At 36.0% G+C, this 22,483-nt stretch overlaps 38 non-coding genes across 38 annotated transcripts; all 38 read right to left on the bottom strand.

Annotated features, from left to right (window-relative positions):
* Positions 1-19: 19 nt before the first annotated feature.
* LOC113156884 lies at positions 20-134 on the bottom strand. The gene has a single exon (XR_003298319.1). It is a non-coding gene; the product is annotated as a U5 spliceosomal RNA (small nuclear RNA).
* A 364-nt stretch (positions 135-498) lies between these two features.
* Positions 499-613, bottom strand: LOC113156896. The gene has a single exon (XR_003298331.1). It is a non-coding gene; the product is annotated as a U5 spliceosomal RNA (small nuclear RNA).
* A 674-nt stretch (positions 614-1,287) lies between these two features.
* LOC113156974 lies at positions 1,288-1,399 on the bottom strand. Its single transcript, XR_003298405.1, has one exon. It is a non-coding gene; the product is annotated as a U5 spliceosomal RNA (small nuclear RNA).
* A 761-nt stretch (positions 1,400-2,160) lies between these two features.
* On the bottom strand, positions 2,161-2,274 carry LOC113156988. The gene has a single exon (XR_003298418.1). It is a non-coding gene; the product is annotated as a U5 spliceosomal RNA (small nuclear RNA).
* Positions 2,275-2,711: 437 nt separating this feature from the next.
* LOC113156881 lies at positions 2,712-2,826 on the bottom strand. Its single transcript, XR_003298318.1, has one exon. It is a non-coding gene; the product is annotated as a U5 spliceosomal RNA (small nuclear RNA).
* Positions 2,827-3,189: 363 nt separating this feature from the next.
* On the bottom strand, positions 3,190-3,304 carry LOC113156895. The gene has a single exon (XR_003298330.1). It is a non-coding gene; the product is annotated as a U5 spliceosomal RNA (small nuclear RNA).
* Positions 3,305-3,982: 678 nt separating this feature from the next.
* On the bottom strand, positions 3,983-4,092 carry LOC113156909. The gene has a single exon (XR_003298344.1). It is a non-coding gene; the product is annotated as a U5 spliceosomal RNA (small nuclear RNA).
* Positions 4,093-4,458: 366 nt separating this feature from the next.
* Positions 4,459-4,571, bottom strand: LOC113156901. Its single transcript, XR_003298336.1, has one exon. It is a non-coding gene; the product is annotated as a U5 spliceosomal RNA (small nuclear RNA).
* Positions 4,572-4,922: 351 nt separating this feature from the next.
* LOC113156924 lies at positions 4,923-5,036 on the bottom strand. The gene has a single exon (XR_003298358.1). It is a non-coding gene; the product is annotated as a U5 spliceosomal RNA (small nuclear RNA).
* Positions 5,037-5,402: 366 nt separating this feature from the next.
* On the bottom strand, positions 5,403-5,515 carry LOC113156905. Its single transcript, XR_003298340.1, has one exon. It is a non-coding gene; the product is annotated as a U5 spliceosomal RNA (small nuclear RNA).
* A 435-nt stretch (positions 5,516-5,950) lies between these two features.
* LOC113156961 lies at positions 5,951-6,064 on the bottom strand. Its single transcript, XR_003298393.1, has one exon. It is a non-coding gene; the product is annotated as a U5 spliceosomal RNA (small nuclear RNA).
* A 364-nt stretch (positions 6,065-6,428) lies between these two features.
* Positions 6,429-6,542, bottom strand: LOC113156913. The gene has a single exon (XR_003298348.1). It is a non-coding gene; the product is annotated as a U5 spliceosomal RNA (small nuclear RNA).
* A 436-nt stretch (positions 6,543-6,978) lies between these two features.
* Positions 6,979-7,093, bottom strand: LOC113156995. The gene has a single exon (XR_003298423.1). It is a non-coding gene; the product is annotated as a U5 spliceosomal RNA (small nuclear RNA).
* A 364-nt stretch (positions 7,094-7,457) lies between these two features.
* On the bottom strand, positions 7,458-7,572 carry LOC113156893. Its single transcript, XR_003298329.1, has one exon. It is a non-coding gene; the product is annotated as a U5 spliceosomal RNA (small nuclear RNA).
* A 676-nt stretch (positions 7,573-8,248) lies between these two features.
* Positions 8,249-8,363, bottom strand: LOC113156886. Its single transcript, XR_003298321.1, has one exon. It is a non-coding gene; the product is annotated as a U5 spliceosomal RNA (small nuclear RNA).
* A 349-nt stretch (positions 8,364-8,712) lies between these two features.
* LOC113156922 lies at positions 8,713-8,826 on the bottom strand. The gene has a single exon (XR_003298356.1). It is a non-coding gene; the product is annotated as a U5 spliceosomal RNA (small nuclear RNA).
* A 760-nt stretch (positions 8,827-9,586) lies between these two features.
* On the bottom strand, positions 9,587-9,700 carry LOC113156954. The gene has a single exon (XR_003298386.1). It is a non-coding gene; the product is annotated as a U5 spliceosomal RNA (small nuclear RNA).
* A 436-nt stretch (positions 9,701-10,136) lies between these two features.
* LOC113156994 lies at positions 10,137-10,251 on the bottom strand. Its single transcript, XR_003298422.1, has one exon. It is a non-coding gene; the product is annotated as a U5 spliceosomal RNA (small nuclear RNA).
* A 364-nt stretch (positions 10,252-10,615) lies between these two features.
* LOC113156892 lies at positions 10,616-10,730 on the bottom strand. Its single transcript, XR_003298328.1, has one exon. It is a non-coding gene; the product is annotated as a U5 spliceosomal RNA (small nuclear RNA).
* A 674-nt stretch (positions 10,731-11,404) lies between these two features.
* Positions 11,405-11,516, bottom strand: LOC113156973. The gene has a single exon (XR_003298404.1). It is a non-coding gene; the product is annotated as a U5 spliceosomal RNA (small nuclear RNA).
* Positions 11,517-12,278: 762 nt separating this feature from the next.
* Positions 12,279-12,392, bottom strand: LOC113156951. The gene has a single exon (XR_003298384.1). It is a non-coding gene; the product is annotated as a U5 spliceosomal RNA (small nuclear RNA).
* Positions 12,393-12,829: 437 nt separating this feature from the next.
* Positions 12,830-12,944, bottom strand: LOC113156993. The gene has a single exon (XR_003298421.1). It is a non-coding gene; the product is annotated as a U5 spliceosomal RNA (small nuclear RNA).
* A 364-nt stretch (positions 12,945-13,308) lies between these two features.
* Positions 13,309-13,423, bottom strand: LOC113156891. The gene has a single exon (XR_003298327.1). It is a non-coding gene; the product is annotated as a U5 spliceosomal RNA (small nuclear RNA).
* A 675-nt stretch (positions 13,424-14,098) lies between these two features.
* Positions 14,099-14,210, bottom strand: LOC113156972. Its single transcript, XR_003298403.1, has one exon. It is a non-coding gene; the product is annotated as a U5 spliceosomal RNA (small nuclear RNA).
* Positions 14,211-14,561: 351 nt separating this feature from the next.
* On the bottom strand, positions 14,562-14,675 carry LOC113156921. Its single transcript, XR_003298355.1, has one exon. It is a non-coding gene; the product is annotated as a U5 spliceosomal RNA (small nuclear RNA).
* Positions 14,676-15,041: 366 nt separating this feature from the next.
* On the bottom strand, positions 15,042-15,155 carry LOC113156979. Its single transcript, XR_003298410.1, has one exon. It is a non-coding gene; the product is annotated as a U5 spliceosomal RNA (small nuclear RNA).
* A 433-nt stretch (positions 15,156-15,588) lies between these two features.
* On the bottom strand, positions 15,589-15,702 carry LOC113156960. The gene has a single exon (XR_003298392.1). It is a non-coding gene; the product is annotated as a U5 spliceosomal RNA (small nuclear RNA).
* Positions 15,703-16,066: 364 nt separating this feature from the next.
* LOC113156918 lies at positions 16,067-16,179 on the bottom strand. Its single transcript, XR_003298353.1, has one exon. It is a non-coding gene; the product is annotated as a U5 spliceosomal RNA (small nuclear RNA).
* A 437-nt stretch (positions 16,180-16,616) lies between these two features.
* LOC113156992 lies at positions 16,617-16,731 on the bottom strand. The gene has a single exon (XR_003298420.1). It is a non-coding gene; the product is annotated as a U5 spliceosomal RNA (small nuclear RNA).
* A 364-nt stretch (positions 16,732-17,095) lies between these two features.
* On the bottom strand, positions 17,096-17,210 carry LOC113156890. The gene has a single exon (XR_003298326.1). It is a non-coding gene; the product is annotated as a U5 spliceosomal RNA (small nuclear RNA).
* Positions 17,211-17,886: 676 nt separating this feature from the next.
* LOC113156971 lies at positions 17,887-17,998 on the bottom strand. The gene has a single exon (XR_003298402.1). It is a non-coding gene; the product is annotated as a U5 spliceosomal RNA (small nuclear RNA).
* Positions 17,999-18,366: 368 nt separating this feature from the next.
* On the bottom strand, positions 18,367-18,479 carry LOC113156931. Its single transcript, XR_003298365.1, has one exon. It is a non-coding gene; the product is annotated as a U5 spliceosomal RNA (small nuclear RNA).
* Positions 18,480-18,912: 433 nt separating this feature from the next.
* On the bottom strand, positions 18,913-19,026 carry LOC113156959. Its single transcript, XR_003298391.1, has one exon. It is a non-coding gene; the product is annotated as a U5 spliceosomal RNA (small nuclear RNA).
* Positions 19,027-19,391: 365 nt separating this feature from the next.
* LOC113156910 lies at positions 19,392-19,506 on the bottom strand. The gene has a single exon (XR_003298345.1). It is a non-coding gene; the product is annotated as a U5 spliceosomal RNA (small nuclear RNA).
* Positions 19,507-19,856: 350 nt separating this feature from the next.
* On the bottom strand, positions 19,857-19,970 carry LOC113156919. The gene has a single exon (XR_003298354.1). It is a non-coding gene; the product is annotated as a U5 spliceosomal RNA (small nuclear RNA).
* Positions 19,971-20,722: 752 nt separating this feature from the next.
* On the bottom strand, positions 20,723-20,836 carry LOC113156930. Its single transcript, XR_003298364.1, has one exon. It is a non-coding gene; the product is annotated as a U5 spliceosomal RNA (small nuclear RNA).
* A 431-nt stretch (positions 20,837-21,267) lies between these two features.
* Positions 21,268-21,377, bottom strand: LOC113156945. The gene has a single exon (XR_003298378.1). It is a non-coding gene; the product is annotated as a U5 spliceosomal RNA (small nuclear RNA).
* An 804-nt stretch (positions 21,378-22,181) lies between these two features.
* Positions 22,182-22,292, bottom strand: LOC113156943. The gene has a single exon (XR_003298376.1). It is a non-coding gene; the product is annotated as a U5 spliceosomal RNA (small nuclear RNA).
* Positions 22,293-22,483: the final 191 nt, after the last annotated feature.

Raw genomic sequence — 22,483 nt, 5'->3', positions numbered from 1 at the left:
TTTTTTAACACTGTCAGAAAGCCCCACATAAGCAGGGAATCAAAAAAATTGAGTTAAACTCTTGTTGTTCCTCTCCACGGAAATCTTTAGTAAAAGGCGAAAGATTTATACGATCTGAAGAGAAACAAGAGTGAATTAAACGTAAAGTGAAACTCAGTTTGTCATGACAACAGGACCACGTACGTCACAGCTGGTTTGAGACGCAAGGCATGATGGGAGATGAGACCTTACATTTGGCGCTCACAAGATTTTCCGTTACCGCTTTGCTAACGTTTATAAAAACGACATTAATTTATACAGAACAACTAAAACTACAAACAGCAATTCAACAAAGGTAGTTAATCTACATTACTGCCACAACTATCGCTTTTAAACAGAAAAAAGGAAAGATTTCACAACAGTAAGTCATTTTCCGAAATAGTTTGTTTGACGTTTAAGGTAATAACCGGATTTGACAATTAGTACGAATTGTTGAATTTTTTTTTAACATTGTTATTATGCCCCACAGAAGCAGGGCATCAAAAAAATTGAGTTAAACTCCTTTTGTTCCTCTCCACGGAAATCTTTAGTAAAAGGCGAAAGATTTATACGATCTGAAGAGAAACAAGAGTGAATTAAACGTAAAGTGAAACTCAGTTTGTCATGACAACAGGACCACGTACGTCACAGCTGGTTTGAGACGCAAGGCATGATGGGAGATGAGACCTTACATTTGGCGCTCACAAGATTTTCCGTTACCGCTTTGCTAACGTTTGTAAAAACGACATTAATTTATACAGAACAACTAAAACTACAAACAGCAATTCAACAAAGGTAGTTAATCTACATTACTGCCACAACTACCGCTTTTAAACAGAAAAAAGGAAAGATTTCACAACAGTAAGTCATTTTCCGAAATAGTTTGTTTGACGTTTAAGGTAATAACCGGATTTGACATTTAGTACGAATTGTTGATTTTTTTTTTTTAACATTGTTATTATACCCCACAGAAACAGGGCATCAAAAAAATTGAATTAACCTCTTGTTGAAGATGTTGCACTAATTTATTTCCACATAATCTCAATTTCCTTCCCATCTAAGTCACAGAAGAATTTGACACAACACAAATGTCATATATATAAATGACATTCTGTCACATTTCTCCAGCAGATGTCGCCAACGTGGTGATTGAAATGTTTGAGTGAACAATTTTCTTCTTACAAATGATATGTCTAAAACAGACCGTGTGTCTGTTAATTGCACTTGTTCTACCGATGTATTTTTAGTTTTTTTTTAACACTGTCAGAAAGCCCCACATAAGCAGGGCATCAAAAAATTGAGTTAACCTCTTGTTGTTCCTCTCCACGGAAATCTTTAGTAAAAGGCGAAAGATTTATACGATCTGAAGAGAAACAAGAGTGAATTAAACGTAAAGTGAAACTCAGTTTGTCATGACAACAGGACCACGTACGTCACAGCTGGTTTGAGACGCAAGGCATGATGGGAGATGAGACCTTACATTTGGCGCTCACAAGATTTTCCGTTACCGCTTTGCTAACGTTTATAAAAACGACATTAATTTATACAGAACAACTAAAACTACAAACAGCAATTCAACAAAGGTAGTTAATCTACATTACTGCCACAACTACCGCTTTTAAACAGAAAAAAGGAAAGATTTCACAACAGTAAGTCATTTTCCGAAATAGTTTGTTTGACGTTTAAGGTAATAACCGGATTTGACATTGAGTACGAATTGTTGATTTTTTTTTTAACATTGTTATTATGCCCCACATAAGCAGGGCATCAAAAAAATTGAATTAACCTCTTGTTGAAGATGTTGCACTAATTTATTTCCACATAATCTCAATTTCCTTCCCATCTAAGTCACACAAGAATTTGACACAACACAAATGTCATATATATAAATGACATTCTGTCACATTTCTCCAGCAGATGTCGCCAACGTGGTGATTGAAATGTTTGAGTGAATAGTGAACCATTTACTCAATCATTGCTTCAGTTGGTTCAAAGCCTCAGAAAACTTTGCTTATTCCATCATTAGTAAATCTACACTGCTCAAGGCTTTTTATAAGTGATATGTCTACATACAGACCGTGTATGTATTAATTGCACTTGTTCTACCGATGTATTTTTAGGTTTTTTTTTACACTGTCAGAAAGCCCCGCATAAGCAGGGCATCAAAAAATTGAGTTAAACTCTTGTTGTTCCTCTCCACGGAAATCTTTAGTAAAAGGCGAAAGATTTATACGATCTGAAGAGAAACAAGAGTGAATTGAACGTAAAGTGAAACTCAGTTTGTCATGACAACAGGACCACGTACGTCACAGCTGGTTTGAGACGCAAGGCATGATGGGAGAGAAGATGTTGCACTAATTTATTTCCACATAATCTCAATTTCCTTCCCATCGAAGTCACACAAGAATTTGACACAACACAAATGTCATATATATAAATGACATTCTGTCACATTTCTCCAGCAGATGTCGCCAACGTGGTGATTGAAATGTTTGAGTGAATAGTGAACCATTTACTCAATCATTGCTTCAGTTGGTTCAAAGCCTCAGAAAACATTGCTTATTCCATCATTAGTAAACCTACACTGCTCAAGGCTTTTTATAAGTGATATGTCTACATACAGACCGTGTATGTATTAATTGCACTTGTTCTACCGATGTATGTTTAGTTATTTTTTTTTAACACTGTCAGAAAGCCCCACATAAGCAGGGAATCAAAAAAATTGAGTTAAACTCTTGTTGTTCCTCTCCACGGAAATCTTTAGTAAAAGGCGAAAGATTTATACGATCTGAAGAGAAACAAGAGTGAATTAAACGTAAAGTGAAACTCAGTTTGTCATGACAACAGGACCACGTACGTCACAGCTGGTTTGAGACGCAAGGCATGATGGGAGATGAGACCTTACATTTGGCGCTCACAAGATTTTCCGTTACCGCTTTGCTAACGTTTATAAAAACGACATTAATTTATACAGAACAACTAAAACTACAAACAGCAATTCAACAAAGGTAGTTAATCTACATTACTGCCACAACTATCGCTTTTAAACAGAAAAAAGGAAAGATTTCACAACAGTAAGTCATTTTCCGAAATAGTTTGTTTGACGTTTAAGGTAATAACCGGATTTGACAATTAGTACGAATTGTTGAATTTTTTTTAACATTGTTATTATGCCCCACAGAAGCAGGGCATCAAAAAAATTGAGTTAAACTCCTTTTGTTCCTCTCCACGGAAATCTTTAGTAAAAGGCGAAAGATTTATACGATCTGAAGAGAAACAAGAGTGAATTAAACGTAAAGTGAAACTCAGTTTGTCATGACAACAGGACCACGTACGTCACAGCTGGTTTGAGACGCAAGGCATGATGGGAGATGAGACCTTACATTTGGCGCTCACAAGATTTTCCGTTACCGCTTTGCTAACGTTTGTAAAAACGACATTAATTTATACAGAACAACTAAAACTACAAACAGCAATTCAACAAAGGTAGTTAATCTACATTACTGCCACAACTACCGCTTTTAAACAGAAAAAAGGAAAGATTTCACAACAGTAAGTCATTTTCCGAAATAGTTTGTTTGACGTTTAAGGTAATAACCGGATTTGACATTTAGTACGAATTGTTGATTTTTTTTTTTTTAACATTGTTATTATACCCCACAGAAACAGGGCATCAAAAAAATTGAATTAACCTCTTGTTGAAGATGTTGCACTAATTTATTTCCACATAATCTCAATTTCCTTCCCATCTAAGTCACAGAAGAATTTGACACAACACAAATGTCATATATATAAATGACATTCTGTCACATTTCTCCAGCAGATGTCGCCAACGTGGTGATTGAAATGTTTGAGTGAACAATTTTCTTCTTACAAATGATATGTCTAAAACAGACCGTGTGTCTGTTAATTGCACTTGTTCTACCGATGTATTTTTAGTTTTTTTTTTTAACACTGTCAGAAAGCCCCACATAAGCAGGGCATCAAAAATTGAGTTAACCTCTTGTTGTTCCTCTCCACGGAAATCTTTAGTAAAAGGCGAAAGATTTATACGATCTGAAGAGAAACAAGAGTGAATTAAACGTAAAGTGAAACTCAGTTTGTCATGACAACAGGACCACGTACGTCACAGCTGGTTTGAGACGCAAGGCATGATGGGAGATGAGACCTTACATTTGGCGCTCACAAGATTTTCCGTTACCGCTTTGCTAACGTTTATAAAAACGACATTAATTTATACAGAACAACTAAAACTACAAACAGCAATTCAACAAAGGTAGTTAATCTACATTACTGCCACAACTACCGCTTTTAAACAGAAAAAAGGAAAGATTTCACAACAGTAAGTCATTTTCCGAAATAGTTTGTTTGACGTTTAAGGTAATAACCGGATTTGACATTTAGTACGAATTGTTGATTTTTTTTTTAACATTGTTATTATGCCCCACAGAAGCAGGGCATCAAAAAAATTGAATTAACCTCTTGTTGTTCCTCTCCACGGAAATCTTTAGTAAAAGGCGAAAGATTTATACGATCTGAAGAGAAACAAGAGTGAATTAAACGTAAAGTGAAACTCAGTTTGTCATGACAACAGGACCACGTACGTCACAGCTGGTGTGAGACGCAAGGCATGATGGGAGAGAAGATGTTGCACTAATTTATTTCCACATAATCTCAATTTCCTTCCCATCGAAGTCACACAAGAATTTGACACAACACAAATGTCATATATATAAATGACATTCTGTCACATTTCTCCAGCAGATGTCGCCAACGTGGTGATTGAAATGTTTGAGTGAACAATTTTCTTCTTACAAATGATATGTCTAAAACAGACCGCGTGTCTGTTAATTGCACTTGTTCTACCGATGTATTTTTAGTTTTTTTTTTTAACACTGTCAGAAAGTCCCACATAAGCAGGGCATCAAAAAATTGAGTTAAACTCTTGTTGTTCTTCTCCACGGAAATCTTTAGTAAAAGGCGAAAGATTTATACGATCTGAAGAGAAACAAGAGTGAATTAAACGTAAAGTGAAACTCAGTTTGTCATGACAACAGGACCACGTACGTCACAGCTGGTTTGAGACGCAAGGCATGATGGGAGATGAGACCTTACATTTGGCGCTCACAAGATTTTCCGTTACCGCTTTGCTAACGTTTATAAAAACGACATTAATTTATACAGAACAACTAAAACTACAAACAGCAATTCAACAAAGGTAGTTAATCTACATTACTGCCACAACTACCGCTTTTAAACAGAAAAAAGGAAAGATTTCACAACAGTAAGTCATTTTCCGAAATAGTTTGTTTGACGTTTAAGGTAATAACCGGATTTGACATTTAGTACGAATTGTTGATTTTTTTTTTTTGACATTGTTATTATGCCCCACAGAAGCAGGGCATCAAAAAAATTGAGTTAACCTCTTGTTGTTCCTCTCCACGGAAATCTTTAGTAAAAGGCGAAAGATTTATACGATCTGAAGAGAAACAAGAGTGAATTAAACGTAAAGTGAAACTCAGTTTGTCATGACAACAGGACCACGTACGTCACAGCTGGTGTGAGACGCAAGGCATGATGGGAGAGAAGATGTTGCACTAATTTATTTCCACATAATCTCAATTTCCTTCCCATCTAAGTCACACAAGAATTTGACACAACACAAATGTCATATATATAAATGACATTCTGTCACATTTCTCCAGCAGATGTCGCCAACGTGGTGATTGAAATGTTTGAGTGAACAGTGAACCATTTACTCAATCATTGCTTCAGTTGGTTCAAAGCCTCAGAAAACATTGCTTATTCCATCATTAGTAAACCTACACTGCTCAAGGCTTTTTATAAGTGATATGTCTACATACAGACCGTGTATGTATTAATTGCACTTGTTCTACCGATGTATTTTCAGGCTTTTTTAACACTGTCAGAAAGCCCCACATAAGCAAGGCATCAAAAAATTGAGTTAAACTCTTGTTGTTCCTCTCCACGGAAATCTTTAGTAAAAGGCGAAAGATTTATACGATCTGAAGAGAAACAAGAGTGAATTAAACGTAAAGTGAAACTCAGTTTGTCATGACAACAGGACCACGTACGTCACAGCTGGTTTGAGACGCAAGGCATGATGGGAGATGAGACCTTACATTTAGCGCTCACAAGATTTTCCGTTACCGCTTTGCTAACGTTTATAAAAACGACATTAATTTATACAGAACAACTAAAACTACAAACAGCAATTCAACAAAGGTAGTTAATCTACGTTACTGCCACAACTACCGCTTTTAAACAGAAAAAAGGAAAGATTTCACAACAGTAAGTCATTTTCCGAAGTAGTTTGTTTGACGTTTAAGGTAATAACCGGATTTGACATTGAGTACGAATTGTTGATTTTTTTTTTAACATTGTTATTATACCCCACAGAAACAGGGCATCAAAAAATTGAGTTAAACTCCTGTCGTTCCTCTCCACGGAAATCTTTAGTAAAAGGCGAAAGATTTATACGATCTGAAGAGAAACAAGAGTGAATTAAACGTAAAGTGAAACTCAGTTTGTCATGACAACAGGACCACGTACGTCACAGCTGGTGTGAGACGCAAGGCATGATGGGAGAGAAGATGTTGCACTAATTTATTTCCACATAATCTCAATTTCCTTCCCATCTAAGTCACACAAGAATTTGACACAACACAAATGTCATATATATAAATGACATTCTGTCACATTTCTCCAGCAGATGTCGCCAACGTGGTGATTGAAATGTTTGAGTGAATAGTGAACCATTTACTCAATCATTGCTTCAGTTGGTTCAAAGCCTCAGAAAACATTGCTTATTCCATCATTAGTAAACCTACACTGCTCAAGGCTTTTTATAAGTGATATGTCTACATACAGACCGTGTATGTATTAATTGCACTTGTTCTACCGATGTATTTTTAGTTCTTTTTTTTAACACTGTCAGAAAGCCCCACATAAGCAGGGAATCAAAAAAATTGAGTTAAACTCTTGTTGTTCCTCTCCACGGAAATCTTTAGTAAAAGGCGAAAGATTTATACGATCTGAAGAGAAACAAGAGTGAATTAAACGTAAAGTGAAACTCAGTTTGTCATGACAACAGGACCACGTACGTCACAGCTGGTTTGAGACGCAAGGCATGATGGGAGATGAGACCTTACATTTGGCGCTCACAAGATTTTCCGTTACCGCTTTGCTAACGTTTATAAAAACGACATTAATTTATACAGAACAACTAAAACTACAAACAGCAATTCAACAAAGGTAGTTAATCTACATTACTGCCACAACTATCGCTTTTAAACAGAAAAAAGGAAAGATTTCACAACAGTAAGTCATTTTCCGAAATAGTTTGTTTGACGTTTAAGGTAATAACCGGATTTGACAATTAGTACGAATTGTTGAATTTTTTTTTAACATTGTTATTATGCCCCACAGAAGCAGGGCATCAAAAAAATTGAGTTAAACTCCTTTTGTTCCTCTCCACGGAAATCTTTAGTAAAAGGCGAAAGATTTATACGATCTGAAGAGAAACAAGAGTGAATTAAACGTAAAGTGAAACTCAGTTTGTCATGACAACAGGACCACGTACGTCACAGCTGGTTTGAGACGCAAGGCATGATGGGAGATGAGACCTTACATTTGGCGCTCACAAGATTTTCCGTTACCGCTTTGCTAACGTTTGTAAAAACGACATTAATTTATACAGAACAACTAAAACTACAAACAGCAATTCAACAAAGGTAGTTAATCTACATTACTGCCACAACTACCGCTTTTAAACAGAAAAAAGGAAAGATTTCACAACAGTAAGTCATTTTCCGAAATAGTTTGTTTGACGTTTAAGGTAATAACCGGATTTGACATTTAGTACGAATTGTTGATTTTTTTTTTTTTAACATTGTTATTATACCCCACAGAAACAGGGCATCAAAAAAATTGAATTAACCTCTTGTTGAAGATGTTGCACTAATTTATTTCCACATAATCTCAATTTCCTTCCCATCTAAGTCACAGAAGAATTTGACACAACACAAATGTCATATATATAAATGACATTCTGTCACATTTCTCCAGCAGATGTCGCCAACGTGGTGATTGAAATGTTTGAGTGAACAATTTTCTTCTTACAAATGATATGTCTAAAACAGACCGCGTGTCTGTTAATTGCACTTGTTCTACCGATGTATTTTTAGTTTTTTTTTTAACACTGTCAGAAAGCCCCACATAAGCAGGGCATCAAAAAAATTGAGTTAAACTCCTGTCGTTCCTCTCCACGGAAATCTTTAGTAAAAGGCGAAAGATTTATACGATCTGAAGAGAAACAAGAGTGAATTAAACGTAAAGTGAAACTCAGTTTGTCATGACAACAGGACCACGTACGTCACAGCTGGTGTGAGACGCAAGGCATGATGGGAGAGAAGATGTTGCACTAATTTATTTCCACATAATCTCAATTTCCTTCCCATCTAAGTCACACAAGAATTTGACACAACACAAATGTCATATATATAAATGACATTCTGTCACATTTCTCCAGCAGATGTCGCCAACGTGGTGATTGAAATGTTTGAGTGAACAATTTTCTTCTTACAAATGATATGTCTAAAACAGACCGCGTGTCTGTTAATTGCACTTGTTCTACCGATGTATTTTTAGTTTTTTTTTTTAACACTGTCAGAAAGTCCCACATAAGCAGGGCATCAAAAAATTGAGTTAAACTCTTGTTGTTCTTCTCCACGGAAATCTTTAGTAAAAGGCGAAAGATTTATACGATCTGAAGAGAAACAAGAGTGAATTAAACGTAAAGTGAAACTCAGTTTGTCATGACAACAGGACCACGTACGTCACAGCTGGTTTGAGACGCAAGGCATGATGGGAGATGAGACCTTACATTTGGCGCTCACAAGATTTTCCGTTACCGCTTTGCTAACGTTTATAAAAACGACATTAATTTATACAGAACAACTAAAACTACAAACAGCAATTCAACAAAGGTAGTTAATCTACATTACTGCCACAACTACCGCTTTTAAACAGAAAAAAGGAAAGATTTCACAACAGTAAGTCATTTTCCGAAATAGTTTGTTTGACGTTTAAGGTAATAACCGGATTTGACATTGAGTACGAATTGTTGATTTTTTTTTTAACATTGTTATTATGCCCCACAGAAGCAGGGCATCAAAATAATTGAATTAACCTCTTGTTGAAGATGTTGCACTAATTTATTTCCACATAATCTCAATTTCCTTCCCATCTAAGTCACACAAGAATTTGACACAACACAAATGTCATATATATAAATGACATTCTGTCACATTTCTCCAGCAGATGTCGCCAACGTGGTGATTGAAATGTTTGAGTGAATAGTGAACCATTTACTCAATCATTGCTTCAGTTGGTTCAAAGCCTCAGAAAACATTGCTTATTCCATCATTAGTAAACCTACACTGCTCAAGGCTTTTTATAAGTGATATGTCTACATACAGACCGTGTATGTATTAATTGCACTTGTTCTACCGATGTATTTTTAGGTTTTTTTTTTACACTGTCAGAAAGCCCCGCATAAGCCGGGCATCAAAAAATTGAGTTAAACTCTTGTTGTTCCTCTCCACGGAAATCTTTAGTAAAAGGCGAAAGATTTATACGATCTGAAGAGAAACAAGAGTGAATTGAACGTAAAGTGAAACTCAGTTTGTCATGACAACAGGACCACGTACGTCACAGCTGGTTTGAGACGCAAGGCATGATGGGAGAGAAGATGTTGCACTAATTTATTTCCACATAATCTCAATTTCCTTCCCATCGAAGTCACACAAGAATTTGACACAACACAAATGTCATATATATAAATGACATTCTGTCACATTTCTCCAGCAGATGTCGCCAACGTGGTGATTGAAATGTTTGAGTGAATAGTGAACCATTTACTCAATCATTGCTTCAGTTGGTTCAAAGCCTCAGAAAACATTGCTTATTCCATCATTAGTAAACCTACACTGCTCAAGGCTTTTTATAAGTGATATGTCTACATACAGACCGTGTATGTATTAATTGCACTTGTTCTACCGATGTATGTTTAGTTCTTTTTTTTAACACTGTCAGAAAGCCCCACATAAGCAGGGAATCAAAAAAATTGAGTTAAACTCTTGTTGTTCCTCTCCACGGAAATCTTTAGTAAAAGGCGAAAGATTTATACGATCTGAAGAGAAACAAGAGTGAATTAAACGTAAAGTGAAACTCAGTTTGTCATGACAACAGGACCACGTACGTCACAGCTGGTTTGAGACGCAAGGCATGATGGGAGATGAGACCTTACATTTGGCGCTCACAAGATTTTCCGTTACCGCTTTGCTAACGTTTATAAAAACGACATTAATTTATACAGAACAACTAAAACTACAAACAGCAATTCAACAAAGGTAGTTAATCTACATTACTGCCACAACTATCGCTTTTAAACAGAAAAAAGGAAAGATTTCACAACAGTAAGTCATTTTCCGAAATAGTTTGTTTGACGTTTAAGGTAATAACCGGATTTGACAATTAGTACGAATTGTTGAATTTTTTTTTAACATTGTTATTATGCCCCACAGAAGCAGGGCATCAAAAAAATTGAGTTAAACTCCTTTTGTTCCTCTCCACGGAAATCTTTAGTAAAAGGCGAAAGATTTATACGATCTGAAGAGAAACAAGAGTGAATTAAACGTAAAGTGAAACTCAGTTTGTCATGACAACAGGACCACGTACGTCACAGCTGGTTTGAGACGCAAGGCATGATGGGAGATGAGACCTTACATTTGGCGCTCACAAGATTTTCCGTTACCGCTTTGCTAACGTTTGTAAAAACGACATTAATTTATACAGAACAACTAAAACTACAAACAGCAATTCAACAAAGGTAGTTAATCTACATTACTGCCACAACTACCGCTTTTAAACAGAAAAAAGGAAAGATTTCACAACAGTAAGTCATTTTCCGAAATAGTTTGTTTGACGTTTAAGGTAATAACCGGATTTGACATTTAGTACGAATTGTTGATTTTTTTTTTTTAACATTGTTATTATACCCCACAGAAACAGGGCATCAAAAAAATTGAATTAACCTCTTGTTGAAGATGTTGCACTAATTTATTTCCACATAATCTCAATTTCCTTCCCATCTAAGTCACAGAAGAATTTGACACAACACAAATGTCATATATATAAATGACATTCTGTCACATTTCTCCAGCAGATGTCGCCAACGTGGTGATTGAAATGTTTGAGTGAACAATTTTCTTCTTACAAATGATATGTCTAAAACAGACCGTGTGTCTGTTAATTGCACTTGTTCTACCGATGTATTTTTAGTTTTTTTTTAACACTGTCAGAAAGCCCCACATAAGCAGGGCATCAAAAAATTGAGTTAACCTCTTGTTGTTCCTCTCCACGGAAATCTTTAGTAAAAGGCGAAAGATTTATACGATCTGAAGAGAAACAAGAGTGAATTAAACGTAAAGTGAAACTCAGTTTGTCATGACAACAGGACCACGTACGTCACAGCTGGTTTGAGACGCAAGGCATGATGGGAGATGAGACCTTACATTTGGCGCTCACAAGATTTTCCGTTACCGCTTTGCTAACGTTTATAAAAACGACATTAATTTATACAGAACAACTAAAACTACAAACAGCAATTCAACAAAGGTAGTTAATCTACATTACTGCCACAACTACCGCTTTTAAACAGAAAAAAGGAAAGATTTCACAACAGTAAGTCATTTTCCGAAATAGTTTGTTTGACGTTTAAGGTAATAACCGGATTTGACATTGAGTACGAATTGTTGATTTTTTTTTTAACATTGTTATTATGCCCCACAGAAGCAGGGCATCAAAATAATTGAATTAACCTCTTGTTGAAGATGTTGCACTAATTTATTTCCACATAATCTCAATTTCCTTCCCATCTAAGTCACACAAGAATTTGACACAACACAAATGTCATATATATAAATGACATTCTGTCACATTTCTCCAGCAGATGTCGCCAACGTGGTGATTGAAATGTTTGAGTGAATAGTGAACCATTTACTCAATCATTGCTTCAGTTGGTTCAAAGCCTCAGAAAACATTGCTTATTCCATCATTAGTAAACCTACACTGCTCAAGGCTTTTTATAAGTGATATGTCTACATACAGACCGTGTATGTATTAATTGCACTTGTTCTACCGATGTATTTTTAGGTTTTTTTTTTACACTGTCAGAAAGCCCCGCATAAGCCGGGCATCAAAAAATTGAGTTAAACTCTTGTTGTTCCTCTCCACGGAAATCTTTAGTAAAAGGCGAAAGATTTATACGATCTGAAGAGAAACAAGAGTGAATTGAACGTAAAGTGAAACTCAGTTTGTCATGACAACAGGACCACGTACGTCACAGCTGGTTTGAGACGCAAGGCATGATGGGAGAGAAGATGTTGCACTAATTTATTTCCACATAATCTCAATTTCCTTCCCATCGAAGTCACACAAGAATTTGACACAACACAAATGTCATATATATAAATGACATTCTGTCACATTTCTCCAGCAGATGTCGCCAACGTGGTGATTGAAATGTTTGAGTGAATAGTGAACCATTTACTCAATCATTGCTTCAGTTGGTTCAAAGCCTCAGAAAACATTGCTTATTCCATCATTAGTAAACCTACACTGCTCAAGGCTTTTTATAAGTGATATGTCTACATACAGACCGTGTATGTATTAATTGCACTTGTTCTACCGATGTATGTTTAGTTATTTTTTTTTAACACTGTCAGAAAGCCCCACATAAGCAGGGAATCAAAAAAATTGAGTTAAACTCTTGTTGTTCCTCTCCACGGAAATCTTTAGTAAAAGGCGAAAGATTTATACGATCTGAAGAGAAACAAGAGTGAATTAAACGTAAAGTGAAACTCAGTTTGTCATGACAACAGGACCACGTACGTCACAGCTGGTTTGAGACGCAAGGCATGATGGGAGATGAGACCTTACATTTGGCGCTCACAAGATTTTCCGTTACCGCTTTGCTAACGTTTATAAAAACGACATTAATTTATACAGAACAACTAAAACTACAAACAGCAATTCAACAAAGGTAGTTAATCTACATTACTGCCACAACTATCGCTTTTAAACAGAAAAAAGGAAAGATTTCACAACAGTAAGTCATTTTCCGAAATAGTTTGTTTGACGTTTAAGGTAATAACCGGATTTGACAATTAGTACGAATTGTTGAATTTTTTTTTAACATTGTTATTATGCCCCACAGAAGCAGGGCATCAAAAAAATTGAGTTAAACTCCTTTTGTTCCTCTCCACGGAAATCTTTAGTAAAAGGCGAAAGATTTATACGATCTGAAGAGAAACAAGAGTGAATTAAACGTAAAGTGAAACTCAGTTTGTCATGACAACAGGACCACGTACGTCACAGCTGGTTTGAGACGCAAGGCATGATGGGAGATGAGACCTTACATTTGGCGCTCACAAGATTTTCCGTTACCGCTTTGCTAACGTTTGTAAAAACGACATTAATTTATACAGAACAACTAAAACTACAAACAGCAATTCAACAAAGGTAGTTAATCTACATTACTGCCACAACTACCGCTTTTAAACAGAAAAAAGGAAAGATTTCACAACAGTAAGTCATTTTCCGAAATAGTTTGTTTGACGTTTAAGGTAATAACCGGATTTGACATTTAGTACGAATTGTTGATTTTTTTTTTTTAACATTGTTATTATACCCCACAGAAACAGGGCATCAAAAAAATTGAATTAACCTCTTGTTGAAGATGTTGCACTAATTTATTTCCACATAATCTCAATTTCCTTCCCATCGAAGTCACAGAAGAATTTGACACAACACAAATGTCATATATATAAATGACATTCTGTCACATTTCTCCAGCAGATGTCGCCAACGTGGTGATTGAAATGTTTGAGTGAACAATTTTCTTCTTACAAATGATATGTCTAAAACAGACCGTGTGTCTGTTAATTGCACTTGTTCTACCGATGTATTTTTAGTTTTTTTTTTAACACTGTCAGAAAGCCCCACATAAGCAGGGCATCAAAAAATTGAGTTAACCTCTTGTTGTTCCTCTCCACGGAAATCTTTAGTAAAAGGCGAAAGATTTATACGATCTGAAGAGAAACAAGAGTGAATTAAACGTAAAGTGAAACTCAGTTTGTCATGACAACAGGACCACGTACGTCACAGCTGGTGTGAGACGCAAGGCATGATGGGAGAGAAGATGTTGCACTAATTTATTTCCACATAATCTCAATTTCCTTCCCATCGAAGTCACACAAGAATTTGACACAACACAAATGTCATATATATAAATGACATTCTGTCACATTTCTCCAGCAGATGTCGCCAACGTGGTGATTGAAATGTTTGAGTGAACAATTTTCTTCTTACAAATGATATGTCTAAAACAGACCGCGTGTCTGTTAATTGCACTTGTTCTACCGATGTATTTTTAGTTTTTTTTTTTAACACTGTCAGAAAGTCCCACATAAGCAGGGCATCAAAAAATTGAGTTAAACTCTTGTTGTTCTTCTCCACGGAAATCTTTAGTAAAAGGCGAAAGATTTATACGATCTGAAGAGAAACAAGAGTGAATTAAACGTAAAGTGAAACTCAGTTTGTCATGACAACAGGACCACGTACGTCAAAGCTGGTTTGAGACGCAAGGCATGATGGGAGATGAGACCTTACATTTGGCGATCACAAGATTTTCCGTTACTGCTTTGCTAACGTTTATAAAAACGACATTAATTTATACAGAACAACTAAAACTACAAACAGCAATTCAACAAAGGTAGTTAATCTACATTACTGCCAAAACTACCGCTTTTAAAGAGAAAAAAGGAAAGATTTCACAACAGTAAGTCATTTTCCGAAATAGTTTGTTTGACGTTTAAGGTAATAACCGGATTTGACATTTAGTACGAATTGTTGATTTTTTTTTTTTAACATTGTTATTATGCCCCACAGAAGCAGGGCATCAAAAAATTGAGTTAAACTCTTGTTGTTCCTCTCCACGGAAATCTTTAGTAAAAGGCGAAAGATTTATACGATCTGAAGAGAAACAAGAGTGAATTAAACGTAAAGTGAAACTCAGTTTGTCATCACAACAGGACCACGTACGTCACAGCTGGTTTGAGACGCAAGGCATGATGGGAGAGAAGATGTTGCACTAATTTATTTCCACATAATCTCAATTTCCTTCCCATCTAAGTCACACAAGAATTTGACACAACACAAATGTCATATATATAAATGACATTCTGTCACATTTCTCCAGCAGATGTCGCCAACGTGGTGATTGAAATGTTTGAGTGAACAGTGAACCATTTACTCAATCATTGCTTCAGTTGGTTCAAAGCCTCAGAAAACATTGCTTATTCCATCATTAGTAAACCTACACTGCTCAAGGCTTTTTATAAGTGATATGTCTACATACAGACCGTGTATGTATTAATTGCACTTGTTCTACCGATGTATTTTCAGGCTTTTTTAACACTGTCAGAAAGCCCCACATAAGCAAGGCATCAAAAAATTGAGTTAAACTCTTGTTGTTCCTCTCCACGGAAATCTTTAGTAAAAGGCGAAAGATTTATACGATCTGAAGAGAAACAAGAGTGAATTAAACGTAAAGTGAAACTCAGTTTGTCATGACAACAGGACCACGTACGTCACAGCTGGTTTGAGACGCAAGGCATGATGGGAGATGAGACCTTACATTTAGCGCTCACAAGATTTTCCGTTACCGCTTTGCTAACGTTTATAAAAACGACATTAATTTATACAGAACAACTAAAACTACAAACAGCAATTCAACAAAGGTAGTTAATCTACGTTACTGCCACAACTACCGCTTTTAAACAGAAAAAAGGAAAGATTTCACAACAGTAAGTCATTTTCCGAAGTAGTTTGTTTGACGTTTAAGGTAATAACCGGATTTGACATTGAGTACGAATTGTTGATTTTTTTTTTAACATTGTTATTATACCCCACAGAAACAGGGCATCAAAAATTGAGTTAAACTCCTGTCGTTCCTCTCCACGGAAATCTTTAGTAAAAGGCGAAAGATTTATACGATCTGAAGAGAAACAAGAGTGAATTAAACGTAAAGTGAAACTCAGTTTGTCATGACAACAGGACCACGTACGTCACAGCTGGTGTGAGACGCAAGGCATGATGGGAGAGAAGATGTTGCACTAATTTATTTCCACATAATCTCAATTTCCTTCCCATCTAAGTCACACAAGAATTTGACACAACACAAATGTCATATATATAAATGACATTCTGTCACATTTCTCCAGCAGATGTCGCCAACGTGGTGATTGAAATGTTTGAGTGAACAGTGAACCATTTACTCAATCATTGCTTCAGTTGGTTCAAAGCCTCAGAAAACATTGCTTATTCCATCATTAGTAAACCTACACTGCTCAAGGCTTTTTATAAGTGATATGTCTACATACAGACCGTGTATGTATTAATTGCACTTGTTCTACCGATGTATGTTTAGTTCTTTTTTTTTAACACTGTCAGAAAGCCCCACATAAGCAGGGAATCAAAAAAATTGAGTTAAACTCTTGTTGTTCCTCTCCACGGAAATCTTTAGTAAAAGGCGAAAGATTTATACGATCTGAAGAGAAACAAGAGTGAATTAAACGTAAAGTGAAACTCAGTTTGTCATGACAACAGGACCACGTACGTCACAGCTGGTTTGAGACGCAAGGCATGATGGGAGATGAGACCTTACATTTGGCGCTCACAAGATTTTCCGTTACCGCTTTGCTAACGTTTATAAAAACGACATTAATTTATACAGAACAACTAAAACTACAAACAGCAATTCAACAAAGGTAGTTAATCTACATTACTGCCACAACTATCGCTTTTAAACAGAAAAAAGGAAAGATTTCACAACAGTAAGTCATTTTCCGAAATAGTTTGTTTGACGTTTAAGGTAATAACCGGATTTGACAATTAGTACGAATTGTTGAATTTTTTTTTAACATTGTTATTATGCCCCACAGAAGCAGGGCATCAAAAAAATTGAGTTAAACTCCTTTTGTTCCTCTCCACGGAAATCTTTAGTAAAAGGCGAAAGATTTATACGATCTGAAGAGAAACAAGAGTGAATTAAACGTAAAGTGAAACTCAGTTTGTCATGACAACAGGACCACGTACGTCACAGCTGGTTTGAGACGCAAGGCATGATGGGAGATGAGACCTTACATTTGGCGCTCACAAGATTTTCCGTTACCCGCTTTGCTAACGTTTGTAAAAACGACATTAATTTATACAGAACAACTAAAACTACAAACAGCAATTCAACAAAGGTAGTTAATCTACATTACTGCCACAACTACCGCTTTTAAACAGAAAAAAGGAAAGATTTCACAACAGTAAGTCATTTTCCGAAATAGTTTGTTTGACGTTTAAGGTAATAACCGGATTTGACATTTAGTACGAATTGTTGATTTTTTTTTTTTAACATTGTTATTATACCCCACAGAAACAGGGCATCAAAAAAATTGAATTAACCTCTTGTTGAAGATGTTGCACTAATTTATTTCCACATAATCTCAATTTCCTTCCCATCTAAGTCACAGAAGAATTTGACACAACACAAATGTCATATATATAAATGACATTCTGTCACATTTCTCCAGCAGATGTCGCCAACGTGGTGATTGAAATGTTTGAGTGAACAATTTTCTTCTTACAAATGATATGTCTAAAACAGACCGTGTGTCTGTTAATTGCACTTGTTCTACCGATGTATTTTTAGTTTTTTTTTTAACACTGTCAGAAAGCCCCACATAAGCAGGGCATCAAAAAATTGAGTTAACCTCTTGTTGTTCCTCTCCACGGAAATCTTTAGTAAAAGGCGAAAGATTTATACGATCTGAAGAGAAACAAGAGTGAATTAAACGTAAAGTGAAACTCAGTTTGTCATGACAACAGGACCACGTACGTCACAGCTGGTTTGAGACGCAAGGCATGATGGGAGATGAGACCTTACATTTGGCGCTCACAAGATTTTCCGTTACCGCTTTGCTAACGTTTATAAAAACGACATTAATTTATACAGAACAACTAAAACTACAAACAGCAATTCAACAAAGGTAGTTAATCTACATTACTGCCACAACTACCGCTTTTAAACAGAAAAAAGGAAAGATTTCACAACAGTAAGTCATTTTCCGAAATAGTTTGTTTGACGTTTAAGGTAATAACCGGATTTGACATTTAGTACGAATTGTTGATTTTTTTTTTTTGACATTGTTATTATGCCCCACAGAAGCAGGGCATCAAAAAAATTGAGTTAACCTCTTGTTGTTCCTCTCCACGGAATTCTTTAGTAAAAGGCGAAAGATTTATACGATCTGAAGAGAAACAAGAGTGAATTAAACGTAAAGTGAAACTCAGTTTGTCATGACAACAGGACCACGTACGTCACAGCTGGTGTGAGACGCAAGGCATGATGGGAGAGAAGATGTTGCACTAATTTATTTCCACTAATCTCAATTTCCTTCCCATCTAAGTCACACAAGAATTTGACACAACACAAATGTCATATATATAAATGACATTCTGTCACATTTCTCCAGCAGATGTCGCCAACGTGGTGATTGAAATGTTTGAGTGAACAGTGAACCATTTACTCAATCATTGCTTCAGTTGGTTCAAAGCCTCAGAAAACATTGCTTATTCCATCATTAGTAAACCTACACTGCTCAAGGCTTTTATAAGTGATATGTCTACATACAGACCGTGTATGTATTAATTGCACTTGTTCTACCGATGTATTTTCAGGCTTTTTTAACACTGTCAGAAAGCCCCACATAAGCAAGGCATCAAAAAATTGAGTTAAACTCTTGTTGTTCCTCTCCACGGAAATCTTTAGTAAAAGGCGAAAGATTTATACGATCTGAAGAGAAACAAGAGTGAATTAAACGTAAAGTGAAACTCAGTTTGTCATGACAACAGGACCACGTACGTCACAGCTGGTTTGAGACGCAAGGCATGATGGGAGATGAGACCTTACATTTAGCGCTCACAAGATTTTCCGTTACCGCTTTGCTAACGTTTATAAAAACGACATTAATTTATACAGAAACAACTAAAACTACAAACAGCAATTCAACAAAGGTAGTTAATCTACGTTACTGCCACAACTACCGCTTTTAAACAGAAAAAAGGAAAGATTTCACAACAGTAAGTCATTTTCCGAAGTAGTTTGTTTGACGTTTAAGGTAATAACCGGATTTGACATTGAGTACGAATTGTTGATTTTTTTTTTAACATTGTTATTATACCCCACAGAAAACAGGGCATCAAAAAATTGAGTTAAACTCCTGTCGTTCCTCTCCACGGAAATCTTTAGTAAAAGGCGAAAGATTTATACGATCTGAAGAGAAACAAGAGTGAATTAAACGTAAAGTGAAACTCAGTTTGTCATGACAACAGGACCACGTACGTCACAGCTGGTGTGAGACGCAAGGCATGATGGGAGAGAAGATGTTGCACTAATTTATTTCCACATAATCTCAATTTCCTTCCCATCTAAGTCACACAAGAATTTGACACAACACAAATGTCATATATATAAATGACATTCTGTCACATTTCTCCAGCAGATGTCGCCAACGTGGTGATTGAAATGTTTGAGTGAACAATTTTCTTCTTACAAATGATATGTCTAAAACAGACCGCGTGTCTGTTAATTGCACTTGTTCTACCGATGTATTTTTAGTTTTTTTTTTTTAACACTGTCAGAAAGTCCCACATAAGCAGGGCATCAAAAAATTGAGTTAAACTCTTGTTGTTCTTCTCCACGGAAATCTTTAGTAAAAGGCGAAAGATTTATACGATCTGAAGAGAAACAAGAGTGAATTAAACGTAAAGTGAACTCAGTTTGTCATGACAACAGGACCACGTACGTCACAGCTGGTTTGAGACGCAAGGCATGATGGGAGATGAGACCTTACATTTGGCGCTCACAAGATTTTCCGTTACCGCTTTGCTAACGTTTATAAAACGACATTAATTTATACAGAACAACTAAAACTACAAACAGCAATTCAACAAAGGTAGTTAATCTACATTACTGCCAAAACTACCGCTTTTAAACAGAAAAAAGGAAAGATTTCACAACAGTAAGTCATTTGCCGAAATAGTTTGTTTGACGTTTAAGGTAATAACCGGATTTGACAGACGAATTGTTGATTTTTTTTTAACATTGTTATTATGCCCCACAGAAACAGGGCATCAAAAAAATTGAATTAACCTCTTGTTGAAGATGTTGCACTAATTTATTTCCACATAATCTCAATTTCCTTCCCATCTAAGTCACACAAGAATTTGACACAACACAAATGTCATATATATAAATGACATTCTGTCGCATTTCTCCAGCAGATGTCGCCAACGTGGTGATTGAAATGTTTGAGTGAACAGTGAACCATTTACTCAATCATTGCTTCAGTTGGTTCAAAGCCTCAGAAAACATTGCTTATTCCATCATTAGTAAACCTACACTGCTCAAGGATTTTTATAAGTGATATGTCTACATACAGACCGTGTATGTATTAATTGCACTTGTTCTACCGATGTATTTTTAGGTTTTTTTTTTACACTGTCAGAAAGCCCCGCATAAGCAGGGCATCAAAAAATTGAGTTAAACTCTTGTTGTTCCTCTCCACGGAAATCTTTAGTAAAATGGCGAAAGATTTATACGATCTGAAGAGAAACAAAGTGAATTGAACGTAAAGTGAAACTCAGTTTGTCATGACAACAGGACCACGTACGTCCACAGCTGTTTGAGACGCAAGGCATGATGGGAGAGAAGATGTTGCACTAATTTATTTCCACTAATCTCAATTTCCTTCCCATCGAAGTTCACACAAGAATTTGACACAACAAATGTCATATATATAAATGACATTCTGTCACATTTCTCCAGCAGATGTCGCCAACGTGGTGATTGAAATGTTTGAGTGAATAGTGAACCATTTACTCAATCATTGCTTCAGTTGGTTCAAAGCCTCAGAAAACATTGCTTATTCCATCATTAGTAACCTACACTGCTCAAGGCTTTTTATAAGTGATATGTCTACATACAGACCGTGTATGTATTAATTGCACTTGTTCTACGATGTATTTTCAGGCTTTTTTTAACACTGTCAGAAAGCCCCGCATAAGCAGAGCATCAAAAATTGAGTTAAACTCTTGTTGTCCTCTCCACGGACATCTTTAGTAAAAAGGCGAAGATTAATTACGATCTGAAGAAACAAGAGTGAATAAACGTAAAGTGAAAATCAGTTGTCATGACAACAGGACCACGTACTCCACAGCTGGTTTGAGACGCAAGCATGATGGGAGATGAGGACCTTAATTTAGCGCTCCACAAGAATTTTCCGTTACCGCTTTGCCTAACGTTTATAAAAACGACATTAATTGATACAAAACAACTAAACATACAACAGCAATCAACAAAGGGTTAGTTAATTACGTTACTGCCACAACTACCGCTTTTAAAAGTTTGTTTGACGTTTAAGGTCCTGTTACCGCTTTGCTAACGTTATAAAAACGACATTTATTTTACAGAACAACTAAAACTACAAACAGCAATTCACAAAGGTAGTTAATCTACGTTACTGCCACCCAACTACGCTTTTTAAACAGAAAAAGGGAAAGATTTCACAAAGTAAGTCATTTCCGAAGTAGTAGTTGTGTTTGACGTTTAAGGTAAAAACGGATTTGACATTGAGTACGAATTGTTGATTTTTTTTTTAAACATGTTATTATGCCCCACCAGAACAGGGCATCAAAAAATTGAATTAACCTCTTGTGAAGATGTTCACTAATTTATTTCCCCATAATCTCAATTTCCTTCCCATCTAGTCACAGAAGAATTGACACAACACAAATGTATATATATAAATTACAAATCTGTCGCATTTCTCCAGCAGATGTCGCCAACCTGGTGATGAAATGTTTGAGTGAACATTTTCTTCTTACAAATGATATGTCTAAAACAGACCGTGTGTCTGTTAATTGCACTTGTTCTACCGATGTATTTTAGTTTTTTTTAACTGTCAGAAAGCCCCCACTAAGCAGGGCATCAAAAATTGAGTTAACTCTCTGTTGTTCCTCTCCACGGAAATCTTTGTAAAAGGCGAAGATTTATACGATCTGAAGGAAAACACGGTGAATTAAAAACGTAAGTGAAAACTCAGTTTGTCATGACAACAGGACACAGTACGTCACAGCTGGTTTGAGACGCAAGGCTGATGGGAGATGAGACCTTACATTTGGCGCTCACAATGTTCGTTACCGCTTGCTAACGTTTATAAAAAACGACATTAATTTATACAGAACAACTAAAAACTACAAAAGCAATTTA

This window comes from Anabas testudineus, chromosome 19, assembly GCF_900324465.2.
Source record: "Anabas testudineus chromosome 19, fAnaTes1.2, whole genome shotgun sequence".
Classification (NCBI taxonomy): domain Eukaryota; kingdom Metazoa; phylum Chordata; class Actinopteri; order Anabantiformes; family Anabantidae; genus Anabas; species Anabas testudineus.
This window is presented reverse-complemented; position numbering and strand designations above follow the sequence as displayed.